The sequence below is a fragment of the Heterocephalus glaber genome, unplaced genomic scaffold (genome assembly GCF_053883595.1).
Source record: "Heterocephalus glaber isolate CG9 unplaced genomic scaffold, H.glaber_assembly_v1.0 deba00001504, whole genome shotgun sequence".
Lineage (NCBI taxonomy): Eukaryota > Metazoa > Chordata > Mammalia > Rodentia > Bathyergidae > Heterocephalus > Heterocephalus glaber.
This window is the reverse complement of record NW_028258324.1, coordinates 63,590,795-63,615,208: the sequence shown is the minus strand read 5'-3', so window position 1 is coordinate 63,615,208 and position 24,414 is coordinate 63,590,795. Positions and strand designations below refer to the sequence as shown.

The following is a 24,414-nucleotide window of genomic DNA, read 5'->3' as shown; positions in this document are numbered from 1 at the left end:
AAATTTTTCAAAGTTGAAAGGAGATAAAGGTTGAGAAATACTTTTCTCCTAGGGAGGTAGAACATGATAAAAAATTTTTACCTATAGAATGCAAGCTTTTGTTTGTGAAAAATATTATAGAACTAACTCATGATGACTTCTTTCTCTTCCTCACTCCAGGAAAATTCACCTTAAGGGTTGTGAGGAATTCCTGAATATGAAAAGCATGAATGATTTCCCCCATTAGTAGTGAGCATAAGAGAGTTTCACTCCATGTTAATCCTGGAATCTTCTCAAAGTGAACATTTCCATGTTCCCCGCAGTCTCTGAGTTCAAAAGGTTCTACTCTATCGTAAGTAGACCTTGGCTATTAGTTTCTGAATTGTCTTGTTCTTCAGATTTTTGAGGGTGTGTAGGGAAATTTGCCTGCAATCTCTGTTTTCTTCGGGATCCTAAAAATGTCAGCATTTTTTAGTTTTTCTTTTTCTTCTCAGAATGTGAATGATGATTTCTAAGCTCTTTTCAGTCAGAACTGAAGCCAAATTTCAATACTTTTAATTTTGCTATATTAATACCAATATATTAATAAATATTTTCTCTTTCTTATATTAATTTTTTTTTTTTGGTACCGGGGATCGAACTTGGGCCCTTGCACTTGCAAGGCAGGTGGCGAAACTGCTGAGCTAAATCCCCAGCCCGTATTATATTAAATTTGAAAGTAATATAAAATGAATATTTTGCTCACAAATGAGAAGTTCCTTTCATTGTCTCGCATTTCTTCAATTACTGCATAGAACTATGGGGCCATTAAAGACAATTGGCTATTTGATCTTGCATTTGTATATCAGAAGATGAAACACTGTCAGAATATTAAAGAATTGGGTCACTCTATTGATTCACTTTTAAATATGCATTCAAATTGACGTAGTTAATCTCTGCTAATAAATTTGCACAGTGCTCGGGTATGAATCACAGCCCTGAGCCCTTTGGCTCACTTGCCTCAATATTTAATGCCTTGGAACAGGACCTGCAAACATGAGACTGTAATAGACATGCTGCTGTAAATATAGGAGGTGCTCTTAGGAAGCACGTTTGAAGTTTATGGCTTCCGGACTATGTGAGCTGTTTTTCAGCTTCACATGTACAAGCTCCCACTTCTGTGTGTTCCCTTCACTCTGCCAAACTCCTTTCTGAAATTACCTCTCCATGTTTCATATCTGAGGACACTATCAATTTTTTCTAACTTACTGATCTGTTGCTGTCTGATTTAAAATCTAAAAAATTCACCTTTCTGCAAGATTAAAAGTACATGTGCACATAAATACACACACACACACACCATTGATTAGCCACCTGTCTCAGGTTCCATTTTTTCTCTCATAGCAAGATCTTCAAAATGAGCCACTTCCACTAGTTTATTCCACATCTTTACACCAACATCTCACCTTAATTTCTAGGAGATAAGTTTTATCCCAGATATTCCTCTAATATACTGTTCTTAATACTCTGCAATGTGAAACAACAGGATATAGAAGAAAGACCTACATTAAATACTCAACATGAATTCTAATTATGACTTAAACACTTTGAATGACTTGAGGCAAGCTACTTCCTGTAAAATTTGACACTTGTTCTGTGAAAAAAGCAGGGTTTATCTATAAGATCCAAGTACTGTATCAGCCTATTTAAATTCCTATGGAAAGTAATGGAGAAAAAGTAACAGTTATTGAACATTTCAAATAATGTCATTTAGCCAGGCTTGGTGGTGCATGCCTGTAATCTTAGCACTCGGGTGGATGAGGCAGGAGGATAGTTGCAAATCCGAGGTCAGCCTGAACTACACCTTAAGACCCTGTCACAAAAAAAAAAAAGTCATTTAAATCTCACAAATATCCATTGAAATAAATATTCATATACAATGAGTGATCAAAATACATGGTAAATATTTATACTAAAATTATGATTTTAAATTATAAGATAAAGTTAAGGTTTCTTATCTCACTTTTTATCAAAAATGCAAGATAGGAGAGAAAGAGCAATTGGCTGACAGCAAGAAGAGGAAAGGAGAAAATGATAAAAAAATGAAAAGGTAATTCTGTGTATGAAGAACTTCCTTTATGTAAGATATTCATGAGAATTTTTATTAATGTTTTCTCATTTATTTCTCAAAATGTCTATCACAAAGAAAATCTCTAGCTTTTGAATTAGTATAAATAAAGCCAATTTGAACACAAGATCTAGTGTGTTTCTGAAATTTGTTTTCTCAGTACCCTATGCTCTCTCTTCTCCCCTGCAGAGGCAATGTTTACACCCAGCTCTAATCCTTAGCCTCTGTACAAATTTTCACATGTCACATAATTTCTCTGAGCTCATTTTATTTCCTGTAAAATAAGGCCAACATTTACCAAATCTATATAGTTGCTCTAAAAAGCAAATAAATTCATGTGTAGGCTAAAGCTTTATAAGTGTAAAGAAGTAAACAAATACAGTTGATGTATTTGTTCTTTTTAAGTTTTCTCACTATTATGCATTACGAGAATTGAAACTATGAATCTCATTATTCACTAGCTCAATGAATGCCCAGGTTACAGGCTTTATCTGAAAATACTGTCAAGATTCTGTGTTTTAGCAGGGTGAAAGAATCATCTCAGCATACGAGACAAGTGCTAGGTAGCAACTCTGAGTTACAATATGCAATCAAACTATAAGGACTTTGAGAAAAGGATCCCGAAGGTCAAAAACCTCTGCCAATGGAATCACAGAACAAGGACCCAGGAAACATTAAGCTGTCCAGAAGCATATGCTTCTGAATACGTAATGGTCTGTTCTTGGCCCAGTGTCTGAAGAAATTTGTCAACACTTTCTTTACTGTGTTCACCTAAGTTAAAGTGTAAAACCTGATCTATTTATCATTGCATTAAGATCTTCTGAGTACATATTTCAATAAATTTTATGAGAAAACACTCACTGTAGAAGTTTTTGTTGTTGTTATTTTAAAAATATTTGCTTGTTATAAATTTTGAATTTAAAACTCCAACACCAAAAATATCATCTTTGGCATAAAGAAGCATGGATGGATGGATATGGGTCAGCAGTGACAGAAACAGGGAACAAAAGGTAGATTTATGACTTCAGGTTCAGTTGTTTGTTTCTGCCTATCGAATTTTACTATATTAACATCCATCTACCAAAGTGGTCTTACCTTCATTAAAGTTTAGACAGGGCTTTCTTCCTAATTAGAAGCCCATAACCTCATTCCTCACTTTTGATTTTCTTAGAACTTTCACTTCGGGAAATTTTCAGTTATAAATTCTTTCTTAGCATCTTTGGTATGTAGATCCTTTCCTCTCACCTTTAATCACCAAGAAAGATAGGGCTGATACCTCCAGTCTCTGTGTGGAATATAAGAGCCTACCTCCGGTTAGCCACAATGGCCAGTCTTCTCCCTACAGCAGCTATTACTTAAGACTGGACAAGGTGGCTCCCTCTTGTAGTTTTAGTATTCAGAAACTGAAGCAGATGAGTCACTTGAACCCAGAAATTTCAGACCAATTTGGGCACCTTAGTGAGAACTTGGCTCAAACAAACAAACAACAGCAATTCATCTGGTACTTTTCCATTAGCTCTCCAAACATTTAAAATCTTTTCTACCTTATATTTCTCTAGTGTTATATATAATCCTTCTCCCATTGAAATACTCTTGGCCCCGATTGCAATAGTCTTGTACAGTCTTCCTTGCATTTTAACAAATGTTCAGAAGAATTTTCCCTTGGCAAAATACCCATGTAAACTCTTATACTGTTATGATTTATAAACAGGCAATTCACTTTGCAAAGTGATTTTGATTCAGTTTGTTATTGTAATACTGTAAGAAAGAAATAATATCACTGTATTTAGGAAAATAAGCCTAATACTCAGAGAAATTAATGTGTTCTTAAAGTTGCAGATATTAAGAGGGCTCAACCTTGAAACAAAGGTATTAATGTCCAAGTCTAGGACTTTTCCAACTATATCTCACTGACAGATATGCACTAAAAAACAACACAAAACATTGTGTTCTTTAAAAATATCTACATATTGAGTAAGCTCCCCGCCTCCATCCCAGGCTCCTAGAGCAGAGAAGCTCAGCTGGTCCCAGCACCTGGAAGGAAGCTACCCACCTCCATCCCAGGCTCCTAGGGCCAAGAAAGTGAGCTGGTCCCAGTACCTGGAAGGAAGCTCCCCTGCTGCCATCCCAAGCTCCCAGGGCAGAGAAGGTGAGCTGCGTGGGCACCAGAAGCACACTCCCCCCCACCCCCGGGGAAATGAGAAGACACATAAATAAGCCTCAAAAACAGACTTCCAGATCACCTACAGCAACCCCAAAGGAAAATGAGATGGAACACCCTGATACTCAACCACCTGGACTCTCTGAACTGGCAACAAAAGAGGATCTGGGAAAAATGAAATCAGAAATAATTATTCAGATAACAGCAAAGATTTTTCTCATGGTGCAAGACATGATTAATAAATCTAGAGAGGATACAGATAAAAAAATAGAGGATCTGAGGAACATGATGGAATCCCAACATAGGAAACAAATGGAATCCTTAAAACAGATACAAACAGATTTCCAAGAAATTAAAAACTCCATTGAAAGTCTGCACAGCAGAATGAACCAATGTGAGGACAGAATTTCACATATAGAAGATAAGATTGCAATTAGTGAGAAGGAAAACAAAAATTGCTTTAAAATTGTAAGGGAACATGAGAAATCAATCCAGCAGCTGCTAGACGATGCAAAGAAGAATAACATAAGACTGATTGGAGTCAATGAAGAAACAGGAGAGAGTGCAGATGACATAAAAAACCTGTTCACAGAAGTGATGGCAGAAAACCTCCCAAGGAGGGGAAAAGAACTTGACATACAGATAAGTGAGTCATATAGGACTCCAGTTAGCCTTAATAAAAAAAAAAAAAAACTACACATAGGCTTATAATAGTTAGGATTCCAGAAATCCCACAGAAGAATAAAGTTCTACAAGCAGTGAGAGAAAAGAAACAAATCACATATAAAGGAAAGCACATCAGAATCACAGCAGACTTCTCAATGCAAACCCTCAAGGCAAGAAGAGCTTGGAGTGATGTATTTCAAGCCCTAAAGGAAAACAGCCTCCAACCCAGATTGATGTACCCTGCAAAACTATCTTTCAAAATTGATGGAGAAATAAGATACTTTCATGATAAAGAGCACTTCAGGAACTTCATGAATACCAAACCAGCACTCCAAAAAATTTTAGACAATACCCTAGGAAAAGACAATGAGGATCATAACCCCAGGAAACCCAGCAGAATGAATCCATTGGGCGTGACAAATTAAATGCAAAGAGGGAGAATCCAACAACAAGAAAAAGCCATGACAAGGCTTTTAAAACTTTTGACTTCATCTCCCTAATGAGTGTATAATTCAATCTTATTATTGTACTGATTAGTATTTTTCTGATTCCAGAGTTGCACACCATTCCTTGTGCCATACTGGCTATTTATCATCTTCTTATGTCTACATTTTAATTGGGTTGTCTATTAATGAGCTCTAAGAATTCTTTATATATTCTGCTCATAGGTTATATGTGTTGTAAATATGGTCTGTTTAAGGACTACTTTCCATTTTAATGATGTCATTTAAAGTTCTAAATTTTGATGGAATCTCATTTATTAATTTTTTTTCTTTTATACATCATGTCTTTTATATACTAGGTAGTTCTTGCCTACCCTGAATTCATAAATATTTTCCCTTATAATTTCTTCTTAAAGTTTTATACTTTTAGGCTTTCTTATTTAGGTTCATAGATCCCTTCAAGTTATTTTCATGTATGGAAAAAAAAAGTTGAGGTTAATTTTTTATATATGGATACCAGGTGTTCTAGTGCCGTTTGCTGAAAACACTATCTCTTCCTCAGCTCTTGAATTGAGTTTATATTCTATAAAATGCTAATGTTAAATAATCTTTCAAAACTCAGTAGACCTTATATGTGTGGTTCTATTTCTAGATTCTCTGTTTTATTCAAATGATCTATATGTCTTTTCTTACACCAACACTGCCTTGATTACTGTAGCTTAAAAGAAGTCTTAAAATTGGGTGCTAAATGTCTTCCAACACTGTTTTTGTTTTTATTTTTGGCTTTTCTGGGTCCTTTGTACTCCTATATAACTTTTAAATTTCGATATCCAGTTCTTCATTTATAGCAAGTATACACAGACCTGAATTTTTATATATACCTTGTGTTTTCTAATCCTGCTAAATTCAAGTACAAGTTCTAGGGGCTCCTAGAGATTTCTTTGTATTTTCTCTGTAGATGATCATTTCATCTACATATAAAGATTTTGCTTCTGCCATGCCAATCCTATCCTAGTTGTGTCATTTTATTGCCAGACTATTTTGGTTTAGACCTATGTTTCAAAGTCTAATGGACAGATGAAGAGTAGGTATATATGCCCTTGTTCCCCACTTTAGGGAGAAAGCGTTGTATCATCTCCATTCATGAAAGGAATTTTTGTTGGAAGTATGGAGTACATGTCTTTGATCTGTTGAGAAGGTTCTGTTCTACTTCTAGTCTCCTGATAGCTTTTACCATGAACAGCTGTAGAATTTAGTCCGATACTCTTTCTCCAACTAGTGACAGGATCATATTGCTTTCTCCTTTCCTCTTTTAAAATGATTACTTTTGGGGATGGATCTTACAATGCTGAACCAACACTGTCATCCCTATAACAAAACCACTTTCTACACACTGCCAGATCTGACTTCTAAGAGTTTGTTTTGTTAAACAAATTTCTATCTGTGTTCATACTTTTTCTTCTATTATCTTTATCCAGTTTTAGGATTAGCACAATGTTGAGTTCCTAAAATGAGGGGAGAAGTGTTCCTTCTTTTTCTGCTTTAAATGTTTGATATAATTTATCAGTTAAAATGTTTATGAGCCTCCTGTTGTCATGTAGGTAGGTTTTCAAGCTAGGAATATACTTTCTTTAATAGGTGCTATTCAAATTTTATATTTCCTCCAGAGTTAGTTTCATTAATTTGTCTTCTAAGTTACTTCTTAGAAGTCGTCAAATTTATTTCAAAAAAGATTTTTGTAATATGCTTTCTATATCCTTTGAAATTCTGTAAAATCTGTGGTAATGTCTCCTAGATCTTAATATTATAATTTAAAAAATGTATAACTGATATTGTGTAACAGGAGGAAAGGTCTAAAAGAGCAGGGGAATTGGGAGGGGTAGGGGAAGGAAAAAAAAGAAAGGAAAAGATATGAGAAGAGGGAAAAAAATGGAAACAAAGCCTTTGCAAATAGGGAAGGGTGGAGGGGGTGAAGGGAGGGCAAGGGAAGGGGAAAAAAATATAAGAACCAAGAGACTCAGGTAATGGTACAAGATCCCAATGATGAATGTAACTGTATTTTATACCTAAAATGTACCAGTAAAGTTAATGGGGAAAAATGAATAAATAAATGAAGAAGTTTGAGTTATTATAAAAAAAACTACATATTTAATACCATTTATTGAATTACCAAGTCTTTCTGAAGTAAAACAAAATTGATTCTGAAATCTGAACAAACTCATTTGATGGTCTAACATCATGGCAAAATAGAAAAGTAGATGACATTGTGTTTTTACCATAACAATGTTAAAACTGAGTTTAGTTTCTGTCATTGTGTGTGGTGTGTGAGTGTGGTGTTGATGATCAAACTCAACACCTAAGTTCACATGTTAAGCAAGCACATGTAGGCAAACATGATACCATTAAGCTGTATCTTCAACCCCATCTGTGACTACTTATATCATGATATATTAATATCAGTATATATATGTTCTATCACTTTATTTTGTACATACATTTGTAGCCTCCTGGAGATATCATGCAGAAAGCAATCTATTTTCTGTATTTTTTATCATAGGTAGAGTTAAGACTTAATTATGTATACTTTTATGAAAAATGTCTACACAATATATTCTATCATAATGCAATGCCTTTCTCATTGTTCTTTCAATAATGAAAAGCACAAGAGTTTTTAAAAGTATAACTTTCCCTGTTCTCTTTCTTCTCTCTACTGCGTCCTCAAAGTGCAATCAGCTAAAACAAGATTTTCTTGGGAATTCTGAACTTGAGAATAAATGACTATGAAACTGCTGAAGCAGGATGCTCAAGTCTTTATTGTGCTCTAAGTGCAATGCCAGAACTATTTGAATAATTATGAAATTATCGTCAAGATTATGTAAAAGATGAGAAAACATAGAAAAAAGGTAGGCTTTGTGATCAGCATCTATAATTAAGTAAAGTGACTATCATATGTCTTCTTTCTGGGTAAATGTTGGATTTGAGACACTGGAATAATGGAAAACACACAAAAAAATCTTCATTTTATTAATTTGAACAGAATCCATGCTGGGAAAATTATTAACAATGGACTATTTGGGAAAAATGCAAATACACATAATGAGGTACATAAAAACATTAAATTGCCTTCAGGCATATTACAAGAATTAAATATTCAGCCTAATAAAGTATTCTGATTACTTGAGAGTAATTGCATATGCCAGAGCTAAGATGCCTATTTTTCAAATCAAAATATGCTTCCCCACGATTTGGGATTTATTTCATATATTCATTGTCCACTAGAACCAATTTATAAGGTTTCTTGGTGTCATTAGGTGCACAACCAGATCATTATTCATTGTCCTGTAAAAGTGCAAAATTATTTTCAATGATTAAGGCACACTTTGTGGTATCCAGCTTTAATAACTGGTAATTCCAATTATTTTAAGCATCATAATGAAAATCTAAATGGGAAATCAAGACCATTTTCTTTAATGTTACCTAGGCTGTCACAACTGGAAGCCTTTTGAGAAGCCCTGGAAAAGCGGGGTGCTTTGAAAGAAAGGCTAACAATTCAAGCAGATAATGGCTTCTTGAGAACATGGTTTTTGTCTTATTTATCTCTTTATTTGGCTAAATCATTCAATGTGGAGTATTACACAAAATAAACTTGCCATTTAGACTTTTAAAGACCTAGGAGTCTTTCATCTAAGTATGAGTTGTTGAAGTGTTGAGTCAGCATGAGAAGCATTTCATTGTTAAAGAATAAAAGCCCATTTAGATTTCATACAAAAATTACTGCCCACCTTATTGAATTTCCTTTCTGTTTATAGAAACCGTCATAAGAGCTGGCTTCCGTGATGTGTCATTTCTTTAGCAGACTCAGAACATCTTCTGTGGTAGTCACTTCAGTATTCAGTGCTCTGCTTGGATCCCTCCAATGACAGGAACAAAGCTGAGCTCCTGAGTTAACATTGGAAAGTTAGACAGAGAAAACAGACTACAAAATCCTCTAGTTCAAGTTCCCTGACCAAAACAAGTGTCTCTGCTGTTTGTCTTTAGCTATCACTTATTATTGCCCATTTCAAAATTTTCAGCAGCATAGACCTGAAAATCTTCAGATACTTTCTAAAGTAGGAATTTCTAGGAGTTCAAGTCAAAAGATAGTCGGGCCAAAAGCCTGACCATTATTCATAAGACCTTTAGGCAAATCTCATTTTCTCAGCCACTTACCATAACAACACCGAGAGTCCCTGAAGTCAGCAAGTCCATGACAACCATCATTTCTGAACACCTTGGAATTTTTCTTTTTTCCTTAGGATTTTAGAGCACAAAAACCCTTTGCAAAGGAGTGGAGGGAAAATGAGTCAACATCCATGCTGAGATGGGGGGCGGGTAGAGTGTTTACTTTTATTTATAAATTTATTTCTAATGGACATGATATTAAAATGTGGAGAAGGGCTATTTTTACCCAGATAAAGTTACCCTTATTTTAATTAGAAAATGACGTTAAAGATGCTGATGTTCTCTATTCTCAATTTAAATGTACGATTTTGAAGATGGGTAAGAGAAGCCTCAGCTTCATGATGTCCTAGATGACTATTGACATTCAGGCAGGCCAGCTGTGTACTACACAATTCTCTCTTGTGCTGCGATCATTTATTCTGGGCATGCTATACCATCTCCTGAAGCTCACGAGAATGTGTGTTTTACCTCATAAGATAAAGAAGGAACAAGATATACATATATTATACATTGTTTTCAAATGATCACTTCTTTGGGACAATACAGATCTATCATTTAGAAAATATCAAATTTATTAACATATTCATACTGGAATTATAATAGGTAAATGAATAAAATAAGGAGAAATGTTATCATGTGAAATGTGTTTTAACATTTGGCTTAGAAGACAGACTAAAGTTAGACAGTACAAGAAAATATGCGCAAGTACTGAGTCAACAGCAAAAGGTAGTGGAAAACATCATCAATACCGTCTTATAATTATTTGTACATTAATTTAGAGTTTGATCTACATAAATGGCATCATTTTGAGCTAGATAATAAAAGGTCCTTCTTAATGATAATGGGAATCACAAGGTACTGTATACAGATGGGAGAGATACTCTTTCTCCCCCAAAAATATTCTGTATCAACAATCTCATTGACCTTAATTCATTGATTGCATATTATTTTATTATCTTTAGTTTACAAAGCATATTTTCTGAGTATTTATGCTAAAAATATAACCTAAATACTCTACTTAGCACACTAGGAGCACTTTAGGCAAACCTGGAAGATCCTGCCAGCTGGGAAAGTATTTCCATTGCGGTAAAGGACAATATCATTATCAAAGCGGGAAGTGCTACCCCTGCGGAGTTTTTGATGTATGTATGGAGGAAAATTCACAAAGCAGGCAGGCAGATATTATCTATAATTTATAGAAAGAAAAGATGGCCACTGAGGGGAATTGGATCATAAATGATCACATTTAGCTTATGCTTCTTCACAATAACATTGTTTTTGTGTGAAGAAGGGTAGTTGGCTTGAAAAAGTAGCTGTTTGCTTGAAAAATACCTGTGAAATTTAGTTATTCACCATATACAACACACAGAAAAGCAGGATGGCGTAGTGTACAAGCACTGGACCAAGATTAAGGAAAGAAGTACACACTTCTAAGATGTGTGTTTCTGAGCAAGTTACTTTACCACCCCAAATTTATTTCATCATCCACAAAAAGCTTCAGAGGATGGTTGTTAAAATTTAATTGATATAAAACTGTTGATAACAAAGTATATCCCAGAAAACAATTTTACAAGTAAGATCTTATCACTAAAACTTTGGTAATTCCCAATCTGTCATGACTCTGACAGATTTTCTCCTTGGTAAGCTCAATGATTAATCTCCAATTAACTTCAATTGCATTCCCCAAGAAGAAAGAGTAGGAGTAAACTCCAGGTACACAGAGCTTTATGACTTACATTTGCTGCTGTCAGGCGTTGCCCACCATTCTTTATAAATCCAGATTCATGTGGTATTAAACACATAGTTTTTTTTCACATAAATTTTTTTTTATTTCTATTTCTTTCACCTACTTGCCCCACTTCTTAAAGTCTAGTGAGATAGGAGAAATAAGATTTACATTGCTATAAGTGACTCAAATGGTGTGATTCTTGTCTTCCTTCTTTGAAGTATGGTAATAAAATGTGGGTATATTCTACTTCTTTTTCCAGGGCTGGGCAGGTGAATGAGATCATTTGAGGAATGTAGTCCATTTGTCTTTTGCTTCGGGTGTTCACTGAAATCTCTGTCACTGCCTCTGTGGCCCTGCTCTGGTTCCCACAAAACCCCAAAGTATCTCTACATGAGTCATTTACCCCCACAAAGACATCGTCCCTATCATTATTTTTAGGTTTTTAAGATATTCAGATAATTTTTAGCTCAAAGACCAGGCTCTGAATAATTTAAACTTTGATATCTCTGACAAAGAATTTGTTTTTCTAGTGTTATCAGAACAAAATACCACAGAGTGTGTATCTTATAACAACAGGAATTTGTTCTCTCACAGTTTAGGAGGTGAGAATTCACACAGGCAACTCCTTCTGAGAATGTGAATAGAAGTTTTTCTTCGATCTTCCTGGCTTCCCATATGTACTCAGGTCATTGGTATTGCTTAGCTGGCAGCTGTGTCTCTCTAGTCTCTGCCTGACATTACATGGCCACCTCCCTATGTCTCTGTCATCACGTGATAATCTCCTCCTTTTAGAAGTATACCACTCATGTTTCATTAAGGTCCACTTTAATGACCTCATCATGTCTTGATTTTATGCACACATAGCTTATCTCAAAATAAGGACACATTCACAGGTACTAAAGATTAGGAGTTCAACAAATCTTTTGAGAGGACGTCACTCGACTCAATAAGGAACTTTATAAAGTATAACATTAGCATGCATGTTTGATAATATTTTTCATACATATAAAAGAAAAACTGCTCAGAATAATGAGTAAAAGAGTAAGATATTATAATTCATGTTGTTTTGAATTAATATAGCTACCTTATATTTTCTTGCTAACAACATAGAATAAAGCTCTACATGAAAAAGTTTCTGGCTCTAGTGATGATGATGACTATTTAAAAGAATAGAAGGGATTCTTCTAGAAATCATGCCTAATTTCCCACTAAATTTTGTGTAAGTTGTTGGAGTCAAGAAGTTCTAAACTGCACTCTTTGCATTTTCCTTAGTTTCCCAAATGATTTTATTCCGTGTTCAGAGTCTCTGTTGGTACAGCTTACTATGTCACAGCCTTTGGAAATGAATTTGGTAGTTACTTATAAAAGTCACCTACGGAGTCACCTGAAAAGTAGATTACATGGAGTTTCATCCAAACTTGGATATCTGGACATCTCATTTTGAAAAAACTGTCTTCATGGAAAAATGTGTTTCTCCTATAAACCCTATTTTTTCTCATGTGTTAATGAAAGGATTTAGAAATAGATGATGATAATAATTTTTAATAACTCAGATGATTTTTAGTATATGATGCATCGGCTCCATTTCGTAGCATTACATATATGATGTAGTAATTCACTCTAAGATCACATGTTTTACCATCATCTCAAAATACTCTTAAATCTTGAATTTTATTAATACAAGTGTAATTTCATAAGGAGTAAACTTCAAATATTATTTGGTATACCTATGAATATGTGCAAATAGAAAGGTCTATTTTTCAAGGTTGTGTAATGATAATAGTCTTTATGACTATGGCCTTGTTGAATAATTAACAAGTTTCATGCTATCTTATAATTTGGGTATTCCAGATCAGCATTTTGGAATTCTGAGTCTTAGGCCAGGATTTCTTGGTAAGATAACATACCAAAAGCTTTATGTTTGGCGTTAGTGTTAACTGCACTTTTATTGTGTCTCAAACCTCTCTAAAGTGTACTTATGTATACAGATGCTATCTCTCATTTAGCCTGAAAATCCTTCTAATATGTACAAACACCAACGCTTCTACAGTAGCAAGAGTTCATCACATTTATTATACACTGAACCTATAGCATACTTATGCCTAAAAGTTTTTACAGAAGGCTCTTGGCTTTTGTAAATTTTACTTAATAAGCCCATTAAGCTGTATTCGTTATAATCCCTGTAGGGTTATCCACTGAGACAATGCTCTTGCAACTAAATTGTCTGTTTGAAATATACTCAATCTGTCTAAAATGGCCCGTGAAGCATTTTACTGCTGTGGACCAGCAAAATTTCAATGGGATTTGGATTCATCTAGCAACTTGAGAGACAGATGGTGTTAAAAAGATACAGATGTAGGAGTTCTCAATGATTCTTAATGTGCCCCTTTTTGTTGTTTTAAGCATTTTCATCAGTCAATGAAATATTTGTTTGTCAAAGTCAATGATTTGCATATTAAGTTGGGAGAAAAAACATAAGGCGATATCTGAAAACTTGGAGTATTATTGCTGTAAGGAGGAAATTTTCCAGAACAAACACTTTTAATTTCAGAAACACACAAATCTTTTATTACTCATTAATTCATTCACATGTGCATTTATCCAATAAATACTTTTAAGCCCCAACCCTCATAGGCACTATGATGACCATGTGGAAATGAACGTAAAAATAATCAAACTGTGATCCCTGCTCTTACTTCTTATAAAGAAGCTGGGCAATTAATGAAAAAATTAACCAAGGTACAAAGTGAGAAATGCCATAAAAGATGAAGTACTGGCAAACGAGAATTGAGAGAAACTATTTGTGGCCAAATATCTGGAAATATAACATTTATATTGGAACTTGATTACTAGGCTTTTTTTAATAATTGGAGATAAAAAGGTAGGCATAGTGGCAATATTTGACAACTCACCATAAGGTTATAACCTCAAAAGGTGAAAGATGGGTATAGAATGGCTGTCTAAATTATGATGCTATTCTTCAGTTAGATATTTTTTGCAAAGGCAAGAAAAATGGGGTAAAAGTCCTTATGTGCAGGCTTTTATGAGTCTTCATCTTTGGAAAGGCCCAAGGATATGGTACTTAAACAGACCTCTACAGAACAGGAAATTGATATCATGGATGATCCTGTCCTTAAATACCCACTTGTTTCTCAAGGGGATAGGTGTCTCACCTGCTTAGTGGAAACAATCACATTATGTGGTGTCCTTGACCTCCTAATCTTCAAGCTAGTACATCAGTCTCTTCCCCGTACTTCTCATACAGCTTTTAGACCCGCAAGACATTTCATCTTACCCCTGGGAGAGATCTTAGGAATGCAGGGGACTACTCTAGCCCAGGTTCCCTTTTCAGTGGCATATACCCAACAATGCAAAGAACAGTTAAGCTGATTTTCAGAAGATCCTGATTGTTTCATGGATGGGTCCCCAGACCCGTGTGACCCAACTGCTAGACAGGCCCTTTTCGGTGCCCAATAATTTGAGATCTGTATGAGAATGAAAGGAGAAGGGCTGAGAGAAAAGAACAGACCAAAATTATGATTGTCACTATTGGCAATGCTTTGAACACACCTCAGTTGTCCAAGGGAAAACCTAAGGCCAATCATACCCTACTTGAAAACTGGGCATGGGGCATGTGACTACATCAAGCCACTGCCTGGGCTTTGCTTTCCTCATCAGGAGGTCTTTGTGTCTAACTCATGGTCCTGGAGGATTGACTGTCCCCACTCCAGAGAGAGGTAAAATCCAGCCAAAATCCTCACCTCCCACTCCGATGAAGAGGACCAAAGGGGCCCCTATGATACCCCTGTTCACAGACATCTCCATCTCTTGAAAAAACAAAAACAAACAAAACAAAAACCACAAAAAACTACAGGTGATGCTGGACATCATTGGCAAACAATTTCATTACTCTGTTTTAGCTTCTTTCTCTAAAAAACCCTCCTCTAGATCTATATATATATATAAACATAGGAACCATTTGTTAGAATCTGAGCAGAGGGGACGAATACCTGAAAGAAGAAAGCTACTCCTATGACCTGCTGGAAGGCCTGAGACTCCTCTTGAATAGATAATAGTCCAGTTCTGAGTGCAGATAACTACAGTCACTAATAACCCTTAGTTCCCCACAGCTTCAATGAACACCTGTATTGAAACTCCTGTCTTTATTTTGATTTCTGACAGTGGGATGCCCACCTCATCTCCACCTTAGGCTCTGTCTCTTGCTGCTTATTCATAAGCTAAATAACTAAACTGCTTCTTACATAACTACTTTCCTACTGTTGTTTTCTTGCCATTTTATTCTCTAGTTCATGGAAAAGTTTATTCCACCTTTCCTAAGTGTCTTACTGCTATCCTGCATTTTTATAGAGATAATTCTTGCTCGCATTAAGTGAAAGCTGAAAGCAAATGAAACTGTCCTAATTGCTTCTCATTATGTTCCCCTCAGATTTTTTTTTTACCTACAAAGCTTTTTCCCTGTTTTGAGAGGAGAAACATGCCTTTACTTTAAGACTTTTTTGTCTTCTATTTTTCCCTTCTATTATTTTCCATGAATTTCTATTCTCTCCTGACCCCTTGGCATATTAATATGCTCCTGTGTCTAATAGTCTGAAAGAAATGAATATACAACACAACCTCATTCTTCACAACTATTCACACTATTTCAGAAGACTTCCTGCCTCCAAGCAGTGGGACTGGAGCTCACCTTGAACTCACCTTGACCTGAAAAGGAGCTCCTCAGGGGAAATGGAATGCTACCACCCCCTGTATCCAGGGCTGAGTTTCAAGGAACTTAAAAATGCAGATAACCAGTTTTCTTTTAAAACTTGCCTTCCTTTAAGCTCTGGACACTAATTAGTTTAGAGAACCTGAGTCTCAATTGGTCGCTTTAAGCCCACAGAACCACCTGTGATAGGTGACCATTGGACTGCTGAGCAAATTCCAGTGCTCTGCTTATCTATTAAAGACTTAGTCAAAGAGAGTACCCTGACTCCCCACTTCTTGGGACTCTCCCAGGTACCAGGAGATATTTCTCTTCTTATACTTCCAGTACCTGCTCCCCTGCCCTCCTTCTTTTTGTCAAAGTCTGGAACAGTGGGCTCAGTTTGTATGCTGATGGCTTTTGTGTTTATACTCTGATGTGTTCAATTTGCATTGACCCTAATTTATGAATGCCTTCTGCTTAAATTATGTATAGGGGCATTTATGATTTGGGAATAGGTCTTCTTCTACCAACATTTTAGATTCTAGTCCCTCTGCTCTATTTTTTCCACTCAACACTTTCTTAACATATTTCAACTGACCTGATCATTATTCTTATTATTTGTTTTATTTTTCCCTAGAAGATAAGCTTATAAGATAAATTTATATTTCATGTGCCTAGAAAAATGACTGCTCATAGTAGGCAAATATTTATACAGTATACTAACAATTATTCTTGCCTGAATGCAAATCCTTTTTTCTTTTTTCAAAAATGTAACCACAATTCAAAATCTGTGAGGGCACCCTGTTGTTACAGCATTATATACTAGCCCATCCTTGAACACACCAGTGATCTTAGATGATCTTAACAGGACTCTTACTAACAGTGCATTTTAAAATTATTAGGTTGAGCATATAGGAAAAAACTAATGATTTTATTTTAAATAACAGCAAAACATTTCGGTACACAAACCACCACAATAACCTATATTGTGAAGAGAATTTAGGTGTGTACAATGTTAAGGGAAGGTATTTTATTACAACTTTCACATAGTAACTCATTTAGCAAACGCACTAAACCCCTCTTCACTGCCAAGAACCAGATTTAGAAATGGAACAAAATAAACAAAGATCTGCCTCTCCCCTTAGAGGAACTTGTATTCCAAAAGGCGAAGGGGGAATTGTCTGAGGATAAAATCCAATGCAAACAGCAATAGAAAGAGATTAAGCTAAAAGGGAAAAATCAATAAAAATAGCAAATTTGAAAATTACACATCGAGGTTAAGTATCTTAGAAAATTCCTCTACTGATTAGGAGTACATTTAGTTTTATTATTGAATGAAGAAGCAGAGAGTGGGCAAAGAAAGGTCAATCATCCTGGAAATGAGATTTCTGGGCAGAGTGCAAATGAGAAGCTTAGAATGGATGCATTATTAGTCCCTGTGCAATTACAGTGCATGCTCTGATGGGAGCCACCTTCTGGAAGGTCCTCATCATCTTTATGTTGAAGCCATTCTGTGTCCACTCCTACTGCTGTTATCTAAATGCTAATTATTATCATTGTCATTGATAATATAGCAATAATATTAGTAACAGCAATATAATAAAAATAAACATGACCTACAACATCTCTGTTTTCTTTTACCTGGAAAAGCAGTAAGTGATATTATCAGTATTAATAATCCTCTTTTTTCATACTGTCTTCTATAGATTGTTTTCTGTGATACTCCATTGCCCCCATGACTGTTGGGAGATTTTTTTTGATTGTTCAAGTACATGTGCATTTTTCACCAGTCTGATATCTAATTTAGCATCTATTTATTTTCTGATGTATACATACGGTATATGTGTAGAGTTTTTCTAAATTTAACTACCAACCAATTTATCTATTTAAATCTATAAATAAAGCAAACTAAATTATTTTGCAAATGCTTGATTTGCTTTTAAATCATTTTGCAAGTGTTTAATTTGTCTTTATTTTAGCTTTTTATGTAGAGAGTCTCTGAAATCTTAAGGTCACCTAAGTGTAATGATTTCAGTTTATGAAGAGGAAATAATTGTGTAAAATGGTAAGCAATTTATTGAAAACCACTCACCTATGAAAAAGTCAAGTTTGGCAAACAATAAAATGCATTAATAATTTTTGGTGTAGCCCTGCTCTTTGTTTAACAGAACTCACCTATAAAATCAAGTATAAATCTAATTGTACGAAAAATATTTCATTCAAATGAAAGCTACTTATGATTTTTTGCCAGAATTTATTTCCCTTGTCATCAATTATTTTCTGAGTATTGCAAGCTAACACAAAGCTGCTCTATAATTTTACAAGAATACCTGATTGCAGTATTTCCAATAGCCCTTATTCCTACCCTAAGAACAGTAAGTTTCAAAATAACTTAATATGTAAAATAGTCATCTGTTTACCATACCTTCTTCACCTTTCTCTTTATGCTTGAATGGATTTCAAAAGACCCTGGAAATGTTCTCCTCAGTGACAAGAATTCTTCAAACACATCTGAAAAGAGCAATTGATATTCATTGCTCAAAATCAGAATCATTTAACCTTTACATGATGAATCCAATTTCCCTTCAACCTTGCTCTTTACAATTTATAAAATGCTGGAATGGTATCATATTTTGTCCCAATGTATATAAAATGGAAACGTCTTGAAAAATGTATGAATAAGAGATAGATACATGCACATTCCACTATTATGAAATGAAAATATGTTAACAAAACTACCTAGATCAGTTGGTAAACACATGAAGCTAAAATGCTATGATTGCCAGTAAACATGGGGCAAAATCTGAGTTATAACTTCATCCTTAGCCAGAGACCACAATTTAACTTTAGGCAAATATCTAAAAAAATCTTTCTTTTTCCATACAACCTATAGAAGTCAAAAAATATAATTTCATGAACAGTTTTTGGACAATGAGTATAAAAGGCCTTAGTATCAGGGATCCATTTTCCAGATTTGACTGTCAACTAATTAGGCAGGAGGTTAAAGTCAATATATTCAATTCCTTATGCATTCTATCATGAAATTATATATTTGTGAAATATTTATTAGCATGTACTGTGTGTTAGAGATTGTATTAGGCACTGGCAATACAGTGGAAAACAAATAAAGTCTCCATTACTTCCAAGGGATTTTTCTATAGCCTTAGTAAGATGTTTAGATTTTATTTAGATTTTCAATAATAAATTATCAAAATTTTCCCGCAGAAAAATAACTTAATGTGGTTTATATATATTTTGTGAATGTATTAATTAGAATGCTCTATATATGATAGATGCAAGAGTAGAAGCAATCGTCAAACCACTTTCAAAAACCATTACTTTATTGGACTATGTAAAGAAGGTTAGGAAATGATTATCCCAGCTGTTGCTGCATTGAAGGAACTGAAGCTGGCTGAGACAGAATGCCTGGCGTCTGGACACATGCTGACAAGTGACAAAGCCAAAACTAGAGTACAGTTCATTGGTTCTTCCACTACAATACAGTTTCATTTCAGTAGGTCATGATAAAGTCATTTAGTAAGTGACCATGCACATTTAGCCTTGTGTCTAATTGAGCTCACAAACATATAAAAATCTTACTGAATTTTATCTTGGAGGACTACCATGACATGGTTTTTTTAATGGCTCAAAGAACATCATTTTCCAGTAGGTGGATTTATTTTTGAAATATTATTCCACTGTGCTCTTCAACCACAGCGACATTTTTTTTTTCCATTTTAAAGATGTAAAAAGCAATCAAGTACTGCAGGTCTGATTTAATCAGCATGAAATTGAAAGAACTTCAGATCTATAATAAAAATCCAAATTTGAGGAATGGCAAAGTTTAAAGCAGCAGCCAAGTAGGAAAGAAGGGTGGAGCGAGGAGGAGGAGGGAACAGGCATACTGGAACTGTAGGGACAGGTAGCTGACCCCGTCAAACCACTGTAAGTTTCTGTGTTTCTCGTGGAAAACATTTTATACACCTAAATACACCAGTGTCCAGAAACCTTTGCTCCTTTTTTTTTGGCTTGTCTTGGTGGTGGTATTACAAAGTAATATTGCATTGCTTCAATTCCTGCCCTGAGTGGAAAAATTAGATAATTTCAAACACTTCCTTCAGCCCCACAATAATCTGCCAGTCACTCTCCTGCATGTTTTCTCAGAACCTGTTTGTGAGTGCATCCATGGACTCCTGGCTGATCTTACTGACTAGAACATCTGCAGCTTCAAAATATCTCCCAAAAATCTGGGGAGATTTGCCAGGGATAGGTTCTATTCTGACACAAACTTCTTGTCCTTTTTTTGCAACATCCACTCGTTGGTGGTTTATTTCAATACTTGTTACTATTCTAATGTCAACACATTTCTTGCAGGGGACACGCATAGGTGTCCCTTGTTTCACCTGACTTGCTTCAAACCCTATCATTATCGGATCTCAAGAATTGAAAACATGCTAAAGGAGGATTTTCAACTTGCAGGGAAATACTGCTCTGTGTTTACATTCTTCTTGTTTCTGTTTCTGGCAGTCTTGTCTGTATGTAATTCATAAAAGCATCAAATAAATGATAAATAATTCCTGCACTAAAAAATTTAACTCCTAAACTAACAGCCATTTCTTCTACATCCCATTTGCCTCTCATATCAAAGGCCAAAGTTACAGCATAGTGAGGATTGCGTTCCAGCATCATGGAATCCTTCATGACGTTTTTATGGATGGGGAAACATTGATTGTTGCACAGGACACTTCTGAAGTTTTCAAATATTCAAGGTGTTTCCAAAGAGCCCAGTGTAGAAGCCTGGACATAGACTAGACTCCTTTTTCTTCCAATTTGATAACATTTAGTGTCTGCTCCAACATATGAATCAATTCATCTGAAAGAACAGGAATTTTTTCTTCTTTATAAGCCTTTATACCCTTTATACACTTTATAAGGGTAAACCAGCCAACATTTTCTCTAGGTCTTTTGCAAGAATATTTACTCCCTGTGCTAACTGTACTTCTTTATGCTTTCATATTGGTTTTTCACTGGTAATTTGTTCATTGGAAGAGGTTACAGCAGGCCTCGGATCTGAGGGACAATAGGCCCTTCTACTCCAAGAACAATGACCATGGTGTCATTTTCCTCCAAATGCCCGTTGATCAATGTGACATCTATAGTGATGACCATTCCTGGGGTAGCTTTAACCTCCATCACCTGTGCTCTCTACTCTTCAAAGTGTGTGAGTCCCTCACTCAACATGATCTGAGTTAACTTGACAAGCAGGTAAATCAAGCTTCCTATGTCATCACCAGTGTGCTCAGAGGACACAAAAGTGTGAGGCCTTTGTTCTCATAAAACAAAGCATTCAAAAGCATTCGAATCCTGCTGTGTGATTTCTACAATAATGGCCTTTACTTGCTCCTCAAATTCAACTTTTGTATTTTTTTTGGTTTTTTTGTTTTATTTTTGTTTGTTTCTTTAAAGTACCAACTACATCAGAGTCAGCACTCTTTCCAATCATATAACCTACCAATTTTATTGAGTGCAACAATAAAGGAACATTTTTTAGATTTGAAAAGGTTGAGAGATTCAATTTAGGGGGCTCCAAACCATGCACTATCACAAAGAGAGCTTCCTCTGCCTCTTAGGTTACTAAAAGATGTATCAATACTCAGCATTCATGGAATCTGTACATTCATTCTACCAAAATTTTTAATCATTTTAGTCTGCTCATTAATAGCTTCAAGGAGAACATTGGTGACTCCAGTTTGCTGTGTGATTCCTCCTGCTTCACCATCTTGGACAGTATGTGATGAAGCTTATCTAGAATATTTGTCCTCTCTCTGTCCACATGTCCAAGCACATAGTTAATAGGGGCTCTTAGCTTTTCTGCTGTTACATTTTTACTATGTTCAAGTCTCTATTTCTTAATTCTTTATTTTACTTTGTCACGTGTCCATTCCTCTTTAGTTTGATCATTATCAGAGTCACATTCCTAGTCTGAGCTTATTTCTTTACTTTGCTTTGTATCTGTTTTCCCTGAATCTTTCTCATCTGGTGTCTTTTCATCCTCCTCATCTCCTTCACTGGTTTCACTTTTTCCTTCCTCTTCTTTATTCTCCTCTTCTTCCTGTTCCTTTTCCTCTTCTGCTTCAGCATTTTCTTTTACTTCTTTATGAACTGTTTCCTTCTTGTTCCTCTCTCCTCATCATGGGCTATACCTTTCCCATTATCCATTCCACGATCCTCACTTTCTTCTTTTTTTGGTTCAGTCAGAGGTGGTGTTTCTTCTCTTTCTGGTATATCTCATTCCACAACTTCAACAGCGGCACTTATTTCCACTGGTTCGGGCACTTCTTTATTTTCTAGTTGCCGGGGTGATTTTTTTCTTCTTCTTGTCTTCTTAAATTGGCCTTTTCTTTGGCAGAGCCTTTGATAGCTTCAATATTCTGAGCTTGTAGAAATTTAAATGTAGCTTCAGCTCTGGTGCTGGCTTCTCTCTGGAAAGTAGTTAAAACCTTCCCTTCTTTTTTCAAGTGTTCTTTCTTTTCCTTTTGCTTTTTCTCTCTCTTTTTTCTTGTTCCAATCATTCTGCTTCTTTCTGTTGGTTTCTAACTCCTCAGTTTATGTGTTATTCCTTTTCTCTCTTCTTTCTTTTTCTTTAAGCTTAGTCATGACTTCTTGCATAGTTTTAACAGAAGTTTTGCTAGGTCCTTTTTTTCTTCTCTTTCTCTTTTTCTCCTTTTTCTCCTTTCTCTTTTTTATCTTTCTTCTTTTTATCTCCTCCATTGTCATCTTCTGTGGTTCTAGGAGTCTCTCTTTTCTCTTCAGAGGTAGGGGCAGTTCCACCATCAGGAGCCACTTTTGGATTTGACAACTTTCTCTTCAGGTTTCTTTTGAGATTCTTTTTGGTTTACCCTTATCCTTTTTACCTATTTCTAACTCTTCTTTTTCTTTCAGCTTCCATAGTTTTGCCTTTTTTTTATCTTGCTTTTTTCTCTTGTATTCTTCCTTTTCTGCCTTCTTTTGGATCACTGTCTTAATTTTGAAGGAAGAGTCATCCATCATCTTCATTCCCACTGCTGACATTAGGACATGGTTTATTTCTTTTGTCATTTTCTAGAGTGCAAAAAATTTATCAGCCTCATCACCACTTTCATCTGAAGAGTTTACACCAGAAGGCTCTTTGATTCTTTTACTATTGTCATCCTCCTCTGAGCCATCCCACTTTTTATTTGACTTCTTAGCTTTCCCTTTAGCAGTTTTAGAAAGTTTATTTAGATCATTGTCATCATTATCATCACTCCTGGAGTGCATTTCCATCTTTGGTTTCAGAATCTTTTTCGATTTTGAATATTTATTTTCTGATTCTTCACTATCATTATCATCAAAACTTTGTATTTCTTTTCCCTTCTTTCTGTTGTTTATCTTGTTTTGAGATGGATTCCTCTTCATTGTTTTCTGTTGGCTTCACTGCAACAACTTCTCTGTTTGCTTTCATGCCTTGAACTTCCAAAGACTATTCTTCCAGTTCTTTCAGAATATCATTTTCATCAAAGTCCTGCTTTTCTCCTCATTCTTTTTCCCCCTTTTGGGGTCTTTTGGGGTTCCTGTTCTCTGTTGGAACTAGCTCCTTCTATTTACGCACCCATGGCACCAAAATCAGTGCCCATTTGGAAATGTCTTTGCTCTTGTTTTTCTGTTTCTTCCCCATGGCTTGTTAGCAGCCCCAAGCCTCTCTACTCGGCTTCTCACAGAGTCACTATCCCCTTAGAATTCACTCAGCCTGATCCCTAAAAACTGCCACCTCTCACACCAGCTCTCCCCAGACTGATATTTAAGAGCAATCTTTGCCTTTGTCGTACTTCAAGCCACCTAGTCATTGTGATCCGGTCTCCATAATCCCTGCTATTCTTTCCTTCTTATTGCAGACTCTAATCAATTTGGGAATTATTAAGCAGAGTTCATTACATTTTCTATTATATTATTCTTATCATTTATAAACATCTAGACTTTTGTATCTTTCCTATATGTTAAAAATCTAGGGATTTCATTATGAAGAAGATAAATCTTTAAGAAATTCACAGAGAAGCACAAAATAGGTGTAAAGAACTAGATTTGATGCACTATAGGTAAATGTACCTGAAATGTAGGATAAGGTAATATCACATACAATTTGGTAAGCTCCTTACTGATTTAGGTTGTTTCATTTAAAGGTAAGATTAAAGATGAAGCTAAAAGCATTTTTTGCTTTATCTAATAAACATTTTCCCTTAACTTTTTAGCATCAACTTTTTCACAATTAAATCCTCACAGCACAATTCTGATTATTGTGAAAAAACCAATTCTACCTTTTATGCCTAAGCAAAATGTCTGGTCTGTACTACTGAATTTACCATCATTAATGCTATTCTTTCTTCT

General features: G+C 35.3%; 1 pseudogene; it reads right to left on the bottom strand.

Moving 5' to 3' along the window:
• Window positions 1–19,788: 19,788 nt before the first annotated feature.
• On the bottom strand, window positions 19,789–23,966 carry LOC101703281 (eukaryotic translation initiation factor 5B pseudogene; annotated as a pseudogene).
• Between the last annotated feature and the right edge of the window lie 448 nt (window positions 23,967–24,414).